We start from the raw sequence: 12,055 nt of genomic DNA, 5'->3' as shown, positions 1-12,055 counted from the left end.
AAGACGGGTAGGTGACAGGAGAGAGGACAGAATGAATGAAGGGTGGGTGAAGGAAAGAACAAACCAAGAGGCAGATGCATGGACAGGTATACAGGACCTCAAGAGGATGGTTGGATGGATGATTGTACGGGTGAATGGATAATTGATGAGTAATCAATGGGTCAGGAATACTCAACTCCTGAACATTACTCTTAGCATCACACATCTCTGGAATCACAAACACACAAACACACCCTGGATGTGCAGGGAACTCCACTTGCTTCCAGCCATTCTTTCCTGGCTCTGATTTCCCCTTCAATGCATGAATGTGAGTCGAAGAATCTACCCACGAGAATCTGGGGTAAGCCGCTCATCCGAATGTCTTACCTTTATCATCCCATTATAATTTCCCAAGCATCATTGTGAAAATGATGGTGATGAATTCACTGTGAACTTTAACTATGACCCTAGGCTCTGGGAGTGAGCATTTCTGGATAGCCCTGCGTTCAAGCTCAGAAGGAACTGCTGACCATGGGGTTGGCAAAGATGCCAGGATCACTTGCAACCATTTTCCAGTTTGCCTAGTCTAGTTGCCACCATCCTGTGCAGCCCTCACCTTCTACCCCTTAACTACCCCCTCCTCCCAAAAGAGAATTTAGCAACTTAGCCAGAAGTCCTCAGTGCTCCTCTGCCATCACCCTACCCCCATGCTGTCTCAAGGTCCTAGGAGAATAGGGGTTGGAGCCCATTTTGGAAGGTTATTACCTTCTCTTATTACCTTCCCTTATCTGCAAACTCCGGGAGATGGTGAGGGAATGCGGGACCTGGCGGGCTGCAGTCCACGGGGTCACAAAGAGTCAGGCACGACTTGGCAACTGAACAACAATGACAACCTTCCCTTAATCTGTTCCCTGGAATCAGCTGAGGTAGAAACACTGCAGGATTTGGGGTCAGAGGACTTCAATTAAAGTTTTGACTTTAGCCCTTGTCAGCGGCTTCACTCTGGCAAGAAGGGGTTGGTCCGGAGGAAGACAGGCTTTGGAACCACACAGCTGTAGGTTCTAGCCTGCCCCCATCAGGGAGTACTTGTGACCCCGGGCAAGATACTCCCCTGAGTCTCTGCTTCCTCAACTGCAAAGTGGGAGCAAAAGCCCTACTGAGCTCCCAGAGCTGTTGTGAGAATCGAAGGAGATGCTGCTCCACACTAGAGGCTACGGAACCCTGAAATGGGATCAGGATAAACTAAGATGCGCCGTAAGTGCAACACACACCCCAGATTTGGAAGACTTCAAAAAAGATGTAAAAACCTCTGGCATTTTCCCATCAATTTTACTTGATAATATTATTTGTTGATATTTTGAAACACTGGGCTAAATAAAATGTTATGACTTTTTTTTTTCAAAGATGATGCTCAAAAGTCCTTCCTCTGTACAGCCTCTCCGAGCGTGATGGCTTCCCTTCTGCCTGGCCACAGCATTCGCCCATGCCTCTGTCACGGCGTTCAGCAAATATTGTGGTTGTCTCTTAAGGCATCTGTCTCCCCGACTAGTCCATGAGTTCTCTGAGGTCAGGGACTCTTGTCCTGGTCATCTCTGCCCTCAGCTCCATACCCAAGAGCCTGGGACATGGCAGATCTCAGCAAAAATTAATTGAGTGGATAAATACCTGACCGTGAAAGCCGTGTGAATGTTTATTATTCGACCATACCTGGAGTCCTAAATGAATACATCAGGGTACACGTCACACATGATCAGGGCCCTGGCAGGAAACAGATGGTACATTCAAATTGAGTAATTTGAAGAGAATTGAATCAAGGGTCTATGACAAAGATGTGGGCAAGATTTAGGGAGACTAGGAGGGACAAGGCAGTGTCCCAGGGCTGGCAACCATGGAGAGCTGTTATCACTCACAACCCAAAGGGTCGGGAGGGAGAGGGTACCTGGACCCAGAGCCACAGTTGTATGCCTGGGGCCGCTGACGGAAGCTGCAGACTTTGGGTGAGGGACACGGGCAGCCTGTGGGTGCCCTGCAGGAAGGGGCTGGGGCAATAAATAGATTGTCACCCTCCACCTGCCTCTGCCTCCTGCCCCACCCCACCAGAAGCCAGAGGACAAAGCCCATTGATGTCACCCACCAAGGTCACCTACCAAGCACAGAACAGATGGAGATGGGCAGAGGACAGTTCTGGAGGGACTAACAGAGAAATTGAGCACTAGAGTGAACGTTAGAACGCCCAGGATCTTTGAGGGGTTCTGGACATCCTTGGAAAGTATAAGAAATGGTCACAGCCAACCACAATTGTTAGTTAAGCAATTGCTGTGTGTTGGCTGCTGTGCAAACCTCTTTTCCAGGCTCAGAGAGTCCAAGGAACGTGCCCAGGGAGGACTGGAACATAGGTCGGCCTCAAAATTCTGGTTCTCCTTGCCTCTTGGTGACTTCACATCAGGAGCTAGGCTACGCACTTTATCTACAGCATCTCTAATGTAGGTCATGTCCTTTTCCTGTCTCAGAGAGGCCAAGTGACTTCTCTGGAGCCACACAGCTTACGGGAAGTAGGGGTGGGGAGGAGAAGCAGAGTGGGAAAGTTTGCCCTTAATCGGGGCAGGCGACTGGCAAATTGCATGGTGGCGCCTCAGGGATTTTTTTTTAGCCCCATTAGCCCCAACGGGTGGAGCCACCTCTTACCAGGTGCCTCCTGGAGTCACTCCCCCAGCTGCAACCACAGGATTTAGATTTTCAGAGCTGGGCCGGGCCCTCAGCATCCTCTAGGCTGGCTCTTGTCTGTGACTCTAAAACTAATAACAATGATGGCAGCGACAGCCATGGCTTCCTGGGCCCCCGGTATATCCAGTCATTGTCATTCTCTACCTGGTCACTACATCTGCCCACAAGTCTCCCCGAGGATTTTGATACCTGTGCGTGCGTGCGTGCATGTTCAGTCACTCAGTCATGTCCGACTCTACAGGCAGGTATTATGGGCTGCTCACTTTGCAGAACAAGAACGGAGGCTGAGAAGGCAAAGGACTTGTCCACTGTTACACGGCAAATCACTCTCAGAGCCAGACCTGCCCCCAAGCCAGTGCCTACAGCTCAGAGCACTGACTCCGGACCCAGACAGGCTGAGTTCATCTGCACCTACCAGACGGGCTGACCTCCGGCAAGCCATTTTTCTGCACCTAAGTTTCCACACCTGTAAAATAGGAATGACATAGTACCTACTTCATTTGGTTGTGGTAAGGATGAAATGATCATTCTCTGCAAAGCACGTCAAACACCGGCTAGAACATACCAAGGGCTTCAGGATTATTTTACCTCCAAGTCCACCAAGCTTTCCACCCCCACCTGCAGAGGCTCTTAGAATTGTGTTCCTGCGGGACCCTGGCTTGCACAGTAGCTGACTAGGTAGCTGCCACCCCACCGGGGCATGCCTATGCCTACTACTTCCCTACTTACCCGACCCTCACCACAACCTCATCCCACTTTACAGACAAGGCAACTCAGGCCCAGAGAGAAGGGATAACCTGGCCAGGCCTTCACACCTCAGACATCTCAGAGCCAGGATGGCAGCTCCCACAGCCAAGCTGGTAATCCCCTACTTCTCCCAACTGCAGGAAACCCAGATTGTTGTGATTATTGGTATTGTCATCCCAAACAATACCCGAGAAGACAACAATGCGACAATCACGGAGGGTGCTTATTTCCACAGGCTCCACAATCATCCCGAGGCCCAGCGGGGAGGGAGCCTGGGGCTTTAAGAAGAGGCTCCTCAAGGCAGGATGAACAAACAAGCAGTGAAAACCCTGCAGCTGGGCCCCAGGTGCTGGGAGAGAGAGTGGGGCAGGAAGCGGGCAGGCCATTTCTTTCTTTCCTCTTCTTTCTTATTTGTTTGAGAAGCAACTTTACTTTCTAAATCGGTCATTGTCACCCGTTGGCCCCTGCCCCACCTGGGCCAGGGCCTCTGGTGACGGGAGCTCTGGAGGAAGTTCTAGGGGGCAGGCAGGACGAGGGTGCTAGGTGTGGCAGGGCCCAGCTGGACCTGGCGGGGGGGCCTCGTCCCCCTCCTCCTTGTGACCGGAGCCTGGCAGACAGTGCTTGCCTGTTTGACCCGGATCCTCCGGGTTCAGCTGCCAGTGGACAGGGGCCCATCCTAAACCGGGGGGTAGTGGGGACAGTGGTTAGGGGCAAGGCCCTCGAGTCAGACCCGTCTAGCTTCCCAGCTCTGTGATCTCATTTCTCTGAGCCTCTGTTTTCTCATCTGTAAAATGGGAGTGGTTGCTGTGAAGATTAAACATCATTAAATAACACGACCTGGGTAAAGCATTTAGCACGTTGACTAGCACTTAGCATATTCACTAGCTGGAGACTCACTTAAGAGGCCAAAATAGTTACTGGGGCATTTACTATGTGCCAGGTGTTTTCAAAGCATTCTACACCTATTCATTCATTTAATAACACCCTCCCTCCTTGAGAAAATCGAGGTACATGGAGAGACCAAATGCATTAGACACACAGAGCCTGATGCATGTTTTTCAGGCTGTCAGTAGCGCTTACACAATACTGGGGGATCCCTTTAAGAAAAAGAATAGAAAGTTATGAATATAAAATAAGGTACAAGGCCATGCAAGTGAAAGACCTGAGGCTTAAGCCTCACCTTAAGTCTCCCTCTAAGCTCTAGACCACCCTGCTAGCAAGTAGCTGAGCCCAGGTGGCCAGCTCCAGAACCCACGGTTGGTATAAACGCAGTCCTGCTGGTAGGCAAGGCAGTCACTGCAGAATGCCATACAAGAGGCCAGCAAACAAGAGGCAGCTCTTCCCATGTGCTAGCCACGTGCCACACACTCTTCTAATCTAACCCTCCAACGACCCAGTGAAGTGAGCACATTATTACCATCCCCCTTCCACAGGTGAGAAGAATGCGGCTCAGAGAGGACCAGTGACTTGCCTGAGGGCAGAGCAGGATTCAAACCCAGGCAGCCTGACTTCGGAAGCCTTATGTTCACAATAACTGTTACTTTTCTCATCCCTGGGGATCAGAGCCTCCTGTTACTCCTCACCTCGCTTTGCAGGTCCTTCGCCTCTTACCCAACGGCAGCTTGGGGTAGGGACAAGGCACCTTGACTGTGGAGTCAGAGATGCTTGTATACTAATCCTCAGGCTGTCACTTCCTTGCTGTGAGGCCAGGAGCGAGACTTGTCACATCTCTGAACCTCAGTTTTCTCATCTGTAAATTAGGATTGCATAATTTATAGGGTGGCTATAAAGTCTAGACGCACTGATTATTATTTAACGTGTTTTGTAATATTCAATCAATGAACCATGTATTAAGTACATATATTTGCCTCTGTTTTTAGACCTTAGGGCTTCCCTTATAGCTTAGTCGGTAAAGAATCTGCCTGCAATGCAGGAGACCTGGGTTCAATCCCTGGGTTGGGAAGATCCCCTGGAGAAGGAAACGGCAACCCACTCCAGTATTCTTGCCTGGAAAATCCCATGGACAGAAGAGCCTGGTGGGCTACAGTCCATGGGGTCGCAAGAGTCAGACACGACTGAGCAACTAAACCCCAGCACCACTAGACCTTATGGCTGCCCTGGGTAATACTTCATAGGATAGCTTGGAGGACCAGAGATAAAGAAAGATGAAGTGCCTGGTCCTATTAACAGCTCAGATTGATAGAGATTGCTATGAATGGAGGCAAGGTGAGAGGTCATTGGTGAGGAGTAGATTTGGAATGGAGAAAGGGCACAGCACCAGGGGTAAGGCGAGCTGCACTCTGGATGGGTTTCCATCATGGCTCACTGTGTGACCTTGAACAAGATGCTCCCCTCTTTTTGGGCTGTTTCTGCATTTGCAAGTGGCATGCATTTCTCCCAGGGCATGAATGAAATTTTCTCCAGGGTCCTTAAGAGGCTGAGTTTCTGAATAGAAGCACAGGACTGTCTTCTGGGATCCCCTGAGAGCTGCTCCCGTGGGGACTCCCACTCCTCTGGGGTGCCCTTTGTGGCTACCACCGTTGACACAGAGAGGAGGGTTTGCAGTGAACTCTCACATCGCATTTGCTCCAGCAGCACTGCAGTGTGGTGGCCCTGGCATGTGAGCTTCATCCCTGGAAGGCTTGGATCTAACCTTCGTTTCCTCATCTGTAAAATGGGGGTGGAGATAATAGACTTGCTCAACCACACTGTACAAAGGAGACCGAGATCCCAGGAGGCACAGGACTTGCTGAAGGTCAAGGTTCCCATCTTGTCCTTGTCCTTCTGTCCCTGCCTCACCCCCTCCCAGGTGTGGGCTCTCCAGGGGGGACTCCTGCCTTCCTCTCCCCATCCCAGAGGGCTGGGTCACCTTGTTCTTCTCCCGCTCCGTGGCATCCTCTCTCTCTCCTCTCCACCTGGTAAACCCAGCCGGTGGGGTCAGGCCAGCCCTGGTGCCCCCACTTGGAAGTACGGTGACTCTGAGCAAGCCACCTACCCACTCTGAGTCCCTATTCCCTTATCCTTGAAATGGGAACAGCAGTCCCCACCTCCTGTATGAAAATGCTCAGCACACCCAGCATCTTACTCACTGTGACACGCAGAGAACATTAGCACCTAAAATTTGTTTTAATATTTATTTATATACTTGGCTACGCCAGATATTCGTTGCAGCATGCAGGGTCTTTAAGTTGCAGCATGCAAGATCTAGTTCCCTGGCCAGGGATCGAACCCAGGCCCCCTGCATTGGGAGTTCAGAGTCTTGGCCACTGGACCACCAGGGAAGTCCCCAGAACATCAGCATTTTTTGTCTCCATCAGTTATCTTTTAGCACCACCTCGAATGTTGCTTTCCTATAGAGTTGCCCTGGTGCCTCCTATGAGCCATGTTTATCTGGGCTCCCACAGCCCAGGCCCTGTGGCACTTATCATCCCGAATAGTAGCTACTCACCATCATATCATATCTCCCGATGCCTTAGACGCCTGTGTGCTGCCATGTCTGACACTGGGACTGGGGTACATACAGCAGGGGCTCTGCTAAAGACTGTTGAATGAATAAATGCGTGAGGCCTCAGTGGGCCTGAAGGTATTAGCTAAACTTTCTACCCATCAGGGTCTCAGGATTCTGGGGCTATGACCACTGCCACTACTAACAATTTCTTCCACCAGCAGAATAAGTAGCTCCCAATTACTGAGCATTTAGCATGTGCCAGGCATCGGGGTAAGCATTTCTCTGTGCCATCTTGCTCCCACCTTTCACCCATCCTATGGGGTGGGTGTTCTGTGAGTGTCCTCATATCACAGGTGGGGAAATGGGCTCCACCGGGAGCCGTGGTAGAACCTGCACTGGCCCATCAGAGCTCACAGCCTTTTTCCACACCAAGTGAGGGTGGGTGGTTGGAGCCCAGAACAGGGGGCACCTGTCATCCCTTCCAGAATTTGCCTTTTTCCATTGCCTCCCTGTAGAACTTCTCTCCTCCCTTGAAGACTTTGCTTCTCCTAGAACCTCTCTCAGACTCATCAGTCTCCTTCCCAAGTTCCGTGCAACCTGGAAATGTCAGTGTTCCCCAGAGGTCTGCCCTTAAACCTGCAGGCTGGTGGGGTGTCCTCACGGGTTCCTACCCACTGGGAAAGGCAAGTAGGCCAGTCACAGGGCCCCATTCTCCTTGGTACAATGGTTGGGTTGGGTCTTGCACATGTGATGGGCTGGTCAATCAAGCCTCCACCATCCCCAGCACTGCTGATGCAGCGGATGGGGACCACTGGCTTCCTCCTTCCGAAGTGTGAGCTGATCAATGTTCTGAACATGTATCTTTTCTGGGACTGGAGAGGGCCAGTCTGTCATGGGAGAGAAAGAAGATGGCCCATTCTTAAAGAAAGGCAGAAACAAACAGAATTGACTGATGGAGGTGGCAGGGAGATAACCCAATGACATTATCAGGAACCCTGAATCCAGCAACGCCTGAAGTTGACACTCCCTTGAAACTCCAAGATAACAGACCCACTAGACCCTTTTTTTTTTAGACTCTTAATATCTCTCATTTTCCTTAAAAAAATTTTTTTTAAACCTAGGTTGAATTGAGTTCTGTTACTTACAACCAAAAGATTCCTAATATTCTTTGGTCTCTCGTTAGCCTCTCCCTAATACTCTCTTCTCTCTCACTTTTAGCCTTTCCCTGGAAGATGCTGGGTCTTCATCTGCTCCCACGTCTGGAGGTACAGCACAGACAGCTCTTGAAGAAATGGATGTCTAATGGGTACTTTGAAGAGGACCTCACTCTACTCTGTTCCTGGGCTCCCATCACCATGAATGCTGTCCCTATCCACCTCAAGCTCCAGAGACAGAAAATTCAGTCATCTTTACCTTCTCTCCTTAAATCATTCTACTGAATATTCTGCTGTTCTGTTCTGGAAAGGTTTCACCCATCTGTCCCTTCTCCCACCCTCTTGCCATTGCCTTAGCTCAGGCCACTTTCAACTCAAGGCAACGGCTTCAGTCTGTCCTCTCTTCCCTCTTCTTGCCTTTAAATATCCTCTACACCTACCACAGGGATCTTTCTAGAACCCCCACCTGACTACATCGTTCCCCTGTTGCAAAGCCTTCATATACGCTCATCAACCTCAGGATAGAGTCTGAGCTCACTAGGGAGGCACTGGTGGAGAAGGAAATGGCAACCCACTCCAGTATCCTTGCCTAGAGAATCCTGTGGATGGAGGAGCCTGGTGGGCTGCTGTCCATAGGGTCTCACAGAGTCAGACACGACTGAAGCGACTTAGCAGCAGCAGCAGCAGCAGCAGGAAAGCACTGGAAGCCCTGCCCAACTTGTCTTCATCTGAACCTCCCTCCTTCCTGCCCTGCATTTCAGCCACATTTCATGTCCTTTCCCTGAACGCACTACACACTTTCTCATCCCTGGATTTTTCTGCTATAATTTGTCTCTGACTGCGATATACTTCCCTTTCTCCCCATGGGAGCTATAACCATTCCTTAAAGAGTCCTCTCAAGGCTGACTCCTCGGGAAGTCTTCCTCCCTGCCTCACCCCAGCGAGCCAACTTCCTCCCTCCTTTGTGCTCCCAGAACACCTTTGCCTCTCGGCTAACTGGACCCTGAAGCCTCCTGATTGTAGGATCTCCCTCCGCACCCTTGTCCCAGCATGGCATGACATGGTGGGCTCCAGGAGTGAAGATCAAGTCCAGTGGCCTTTCTCATGGGGACCCTCGGTGACTCACTGCCTAAATCTAGTTTGCTTCTTGACCAATCCAAGACCCTTTAAGACAAAATTTTAATTTTTTTCTTTTTTGGATGTAGACAGCACTTCACAGTTTACAAGTGTTTCCAGGTTTATTTTCTCGTTCCATGGTCTTTACACCTCTGTGGATTGTCAGGGACTGTGCTATCAACCCCAGTTATAGCTGGAAAATTTGGTTCAGAGAGTTAGGGATGGAACCAAGCCCCTGACTCTCTCCCATCCTCAGACTTTTCCCATCCATGTCTTCCTCAACCTTGCATTTCCCAAATAGGAGCTGAAAACCAAGGAAAGCCCCAGTGAGAGGAGGGAATGCCTATCTCTGGGTAGGCAGTAAGTGATGATACCTACAACTATAGCAGCTGCCCTCAGCGTGGGCACTTTCTAGGCACTTTGTGAACATTATCTACTCATGAAAGTGAAGGGAAAGTGAAAGTCGCTCAGTCGTGTTCGACTCTTTGCCACCCCATGGACTGTATAGTCCCTGGAATTCTCCAGGCCAGAACACTGGAGTGGGTAGCCTTTCCCTTCTCCAGGGGATCTTCCCAACCCAGGGATGGAACCCTGGTCTCTCCTGCATTTGCAGGCAATTCTTTACCAGCTGAGCCACAAGGGAAGCCCTATCTACTTCTGAAAAAGGGTTAATCAGTCTTATTTCACAAGTGAGGACACTGAGGCAGAGAGCAGTTAGACTTGCCCCTCTTAGGTTCTCCTGGACGCTTCGGCATTTGGACAGCGCTTTAGAGTTTATAACGTCCCCATCCCCTCCTCCATCTCAGGAGCCTGACACTGGGAGATGGACATTCTCCCATTTCACAGAGGCAACAACCGAGGCTCAGAAGTCAGCTGCTGGGCTGGGAGATGGCATCAGGCCTTCTGATGGGGGAGCGCGCCCAGAGTTAGGGGGCGCAGCTGGGACGGGGGCTCAGGGCCGCGAGTGGGCGTCCGCGTCATCGCCTCCGCCGCGGGGCGCGGAGCCCGGGTCTCTGCAGCGAGCGCGCCAGGTGCGTGGCAGGTGGGCAACGCACAGCGGGCGTGCCCGCGTGGGCGCGGGCGAGGGACCCAAGCGGGCGGAGCCCCACGCCCATCCTCCCTCCCACCCGCCCTTTCTCCCGTGGCTGGTGGCAGGTGAGTGGGTGTCGAGGAACCGCCAGGCAGCGGAGAAAACAGGACGCCGCAGAAATCAGATTACTCACCTGCAGCTGTGACTACCCAGGGCTAATAAAAGCTGAGCTTCCTGTTGTTTCTTTATTACCACCCTCTGCCTCCCCCAGCCCCAGCCCGCTCCCAGCTGCAGTCAGAGCCCTAACCGATTGCCAGAAACCAGTAGCTTCGGGGTCCGGACCACTCTGCGGGCCTGAAATTGGACCGTGTGTTCAGCACACGATGGGGTTAATGTTGCCCCCTGGGTGGCCCTCCCTCACCTGCATGGGAATCCCCTGGGGTGCTGCTTAATTAAAAATGTCCCCAGACTTTGTTTCCCATCTGCTGAATCAGAATCTCTGCAGTCTGGGGCCTTGGAATCTGCCAATTCATACCAAACTCTGGTGTTCTGTACATAGGCTCAAGTTTGAGAACCACGGAGTTCAGGTATTGGAGATTCAGAGGCTCTGAGTTTATTTTTCTTGTCTGCCACCCACAAGTTAGGGATGGAACCTGGCCCCAGTATTGGCCAAATAAGTCCCCCGGACTTACAGGGCCTTCACATGAGCCTCAGTTTGCTAAGTGAGGATGAAAAGAATACAGATTTCTTGAAACTGAAAAGAGGCTCAAATGAAATACGTTTAGCATGATTTCTGGTGGTTACTGCTGAGTTTATAGACCAACCAGGAATAGACATTGAACAATATGATAATATCTAAGAGGTAGGGGAGTTCGGGGGAGAATGGATACATGGGGAAATGGTTACATGGCGGAGTCCCCTCACTGTTCACCTGAAACTGTGACAACATTGTTTAGCTAACTGGTGATACCCCAGTACAAAATAAAAAGTTAAAAAAAAAATACCTGAGGGGTGGGCAGGATGGACGGGAGCCGTAGGGAGGGGGCAGGGGGATTGAAGGGGCCATAATTCACGCTGGGAACCTTGAGAAAAGCTTCTCCAAGATGGATCCCCAGCACACCAGGAAGTGTTCCTGCCCAGGACATTGAAAACCCCTTATGGCCAGACTCTGTGACGTCCGACTCCGGGGTAGGTCACCCACTCTCCCTCAAGCTCTCACCTACCCCAGCTTCAAGGAGACCCCACCTTCCTGTTTCTGCCTCCCTTCCCAGCAGCTCATTTGTGGTCTCCCCAGCTCCTCCTCCTCCTTCTGCACACCCTCATTCCCTATATCAACAACCTCACTCAGGCCCAGTTACCTTCTCCAAGCTGAGCTCTGCCCTGAGCTCCCAACGAGTAAATGCAGCACCTCCTAGAGATGTCCATGGATGACCCGCAAGCCCCCCAACTCAACTTGACCCACTCTGGACTCATCCTTTTGCTGTCCCCTCCAACCTGCTTCTTCTGAGCGCCCTGTTCTAGGGCATCACACCTAGATATTTTCCCATGTGATTTCTGCCGTCTGTCCCCACATACAGTCTTCAGTCCAATCAACTCTGTCTCCCCATAGCTCTAGAATCCATCCCCTTCTTTCCAGCGCTCCTGTCCCTGTGTACTTCACACCCCCTGGTTCAGGACTCTATACTCTCTCATCTGGATTATTTTTACAGCCTCTTAAACTCTTCCTGTCTCAGGTCTTACCCCTCACTTTAGCTGGGGACATCTTTCTGAGACACAAATCTTGTTTCTGTCTCAAACCTTTAGTCATCCCTTGGAGCCTTAAGTGTACAACCCAAATCCTTCTCCTCCCATTCAGTG

The 12,055-nt window shown here is 51.1% G+C and overlaps 1 long non-coding RNA gene and 1 other non-coding gene across 2 annotated transcripts; both read right to left on the bottom strand.

The window, feature by feature from the left end:
• Nucleotides 1–730: 730 nt before the first annotated feature.
• Nucleotides 731–7,782, bottom strand: LOC133233583 (uncharacterized). The gene is made up of 3 exons (XR_009731761.1): nucleotides 7,570–7,782; nucleotides 6,899–6,991; nucleotides 731–6,117 (listed from the first exon to the last, which is right to left on the bottom strand). It is a non-coding gene; the product is annotated as an uncharacterized LOC133233583 (long non-coding RNA).
• On the bottom strand, nucleotides 6,659–6,731 carry TRNAG-CCC (transfer RNA glycine (anticodon CCC)). The gene has a single exon. It is a non-coding gene; the product is annotated as a tRNA-Gly (tRNA).
• Nucleotides 7,783–12,055: the final 4,273 nt, after the last annotated feature.

The sequence above is a fragment of the Bos javanicus genome, chromosome 2, assembly GCF_032452875.1.
Source record: "Bos javanicus breed banteng chromosome 2, ARS-OSU_banteng_1.0, whole genome shotgun sequence".
Taxonomy (NCBI): Eukaryota; Metazoa; Chordata; class Mammalia; order Artiodactyla; family Bovidae; genus Bos; species Bos javanicus.
This window is presented reverse-complemented; position numbering and strand designations above follow the sequence as displayed.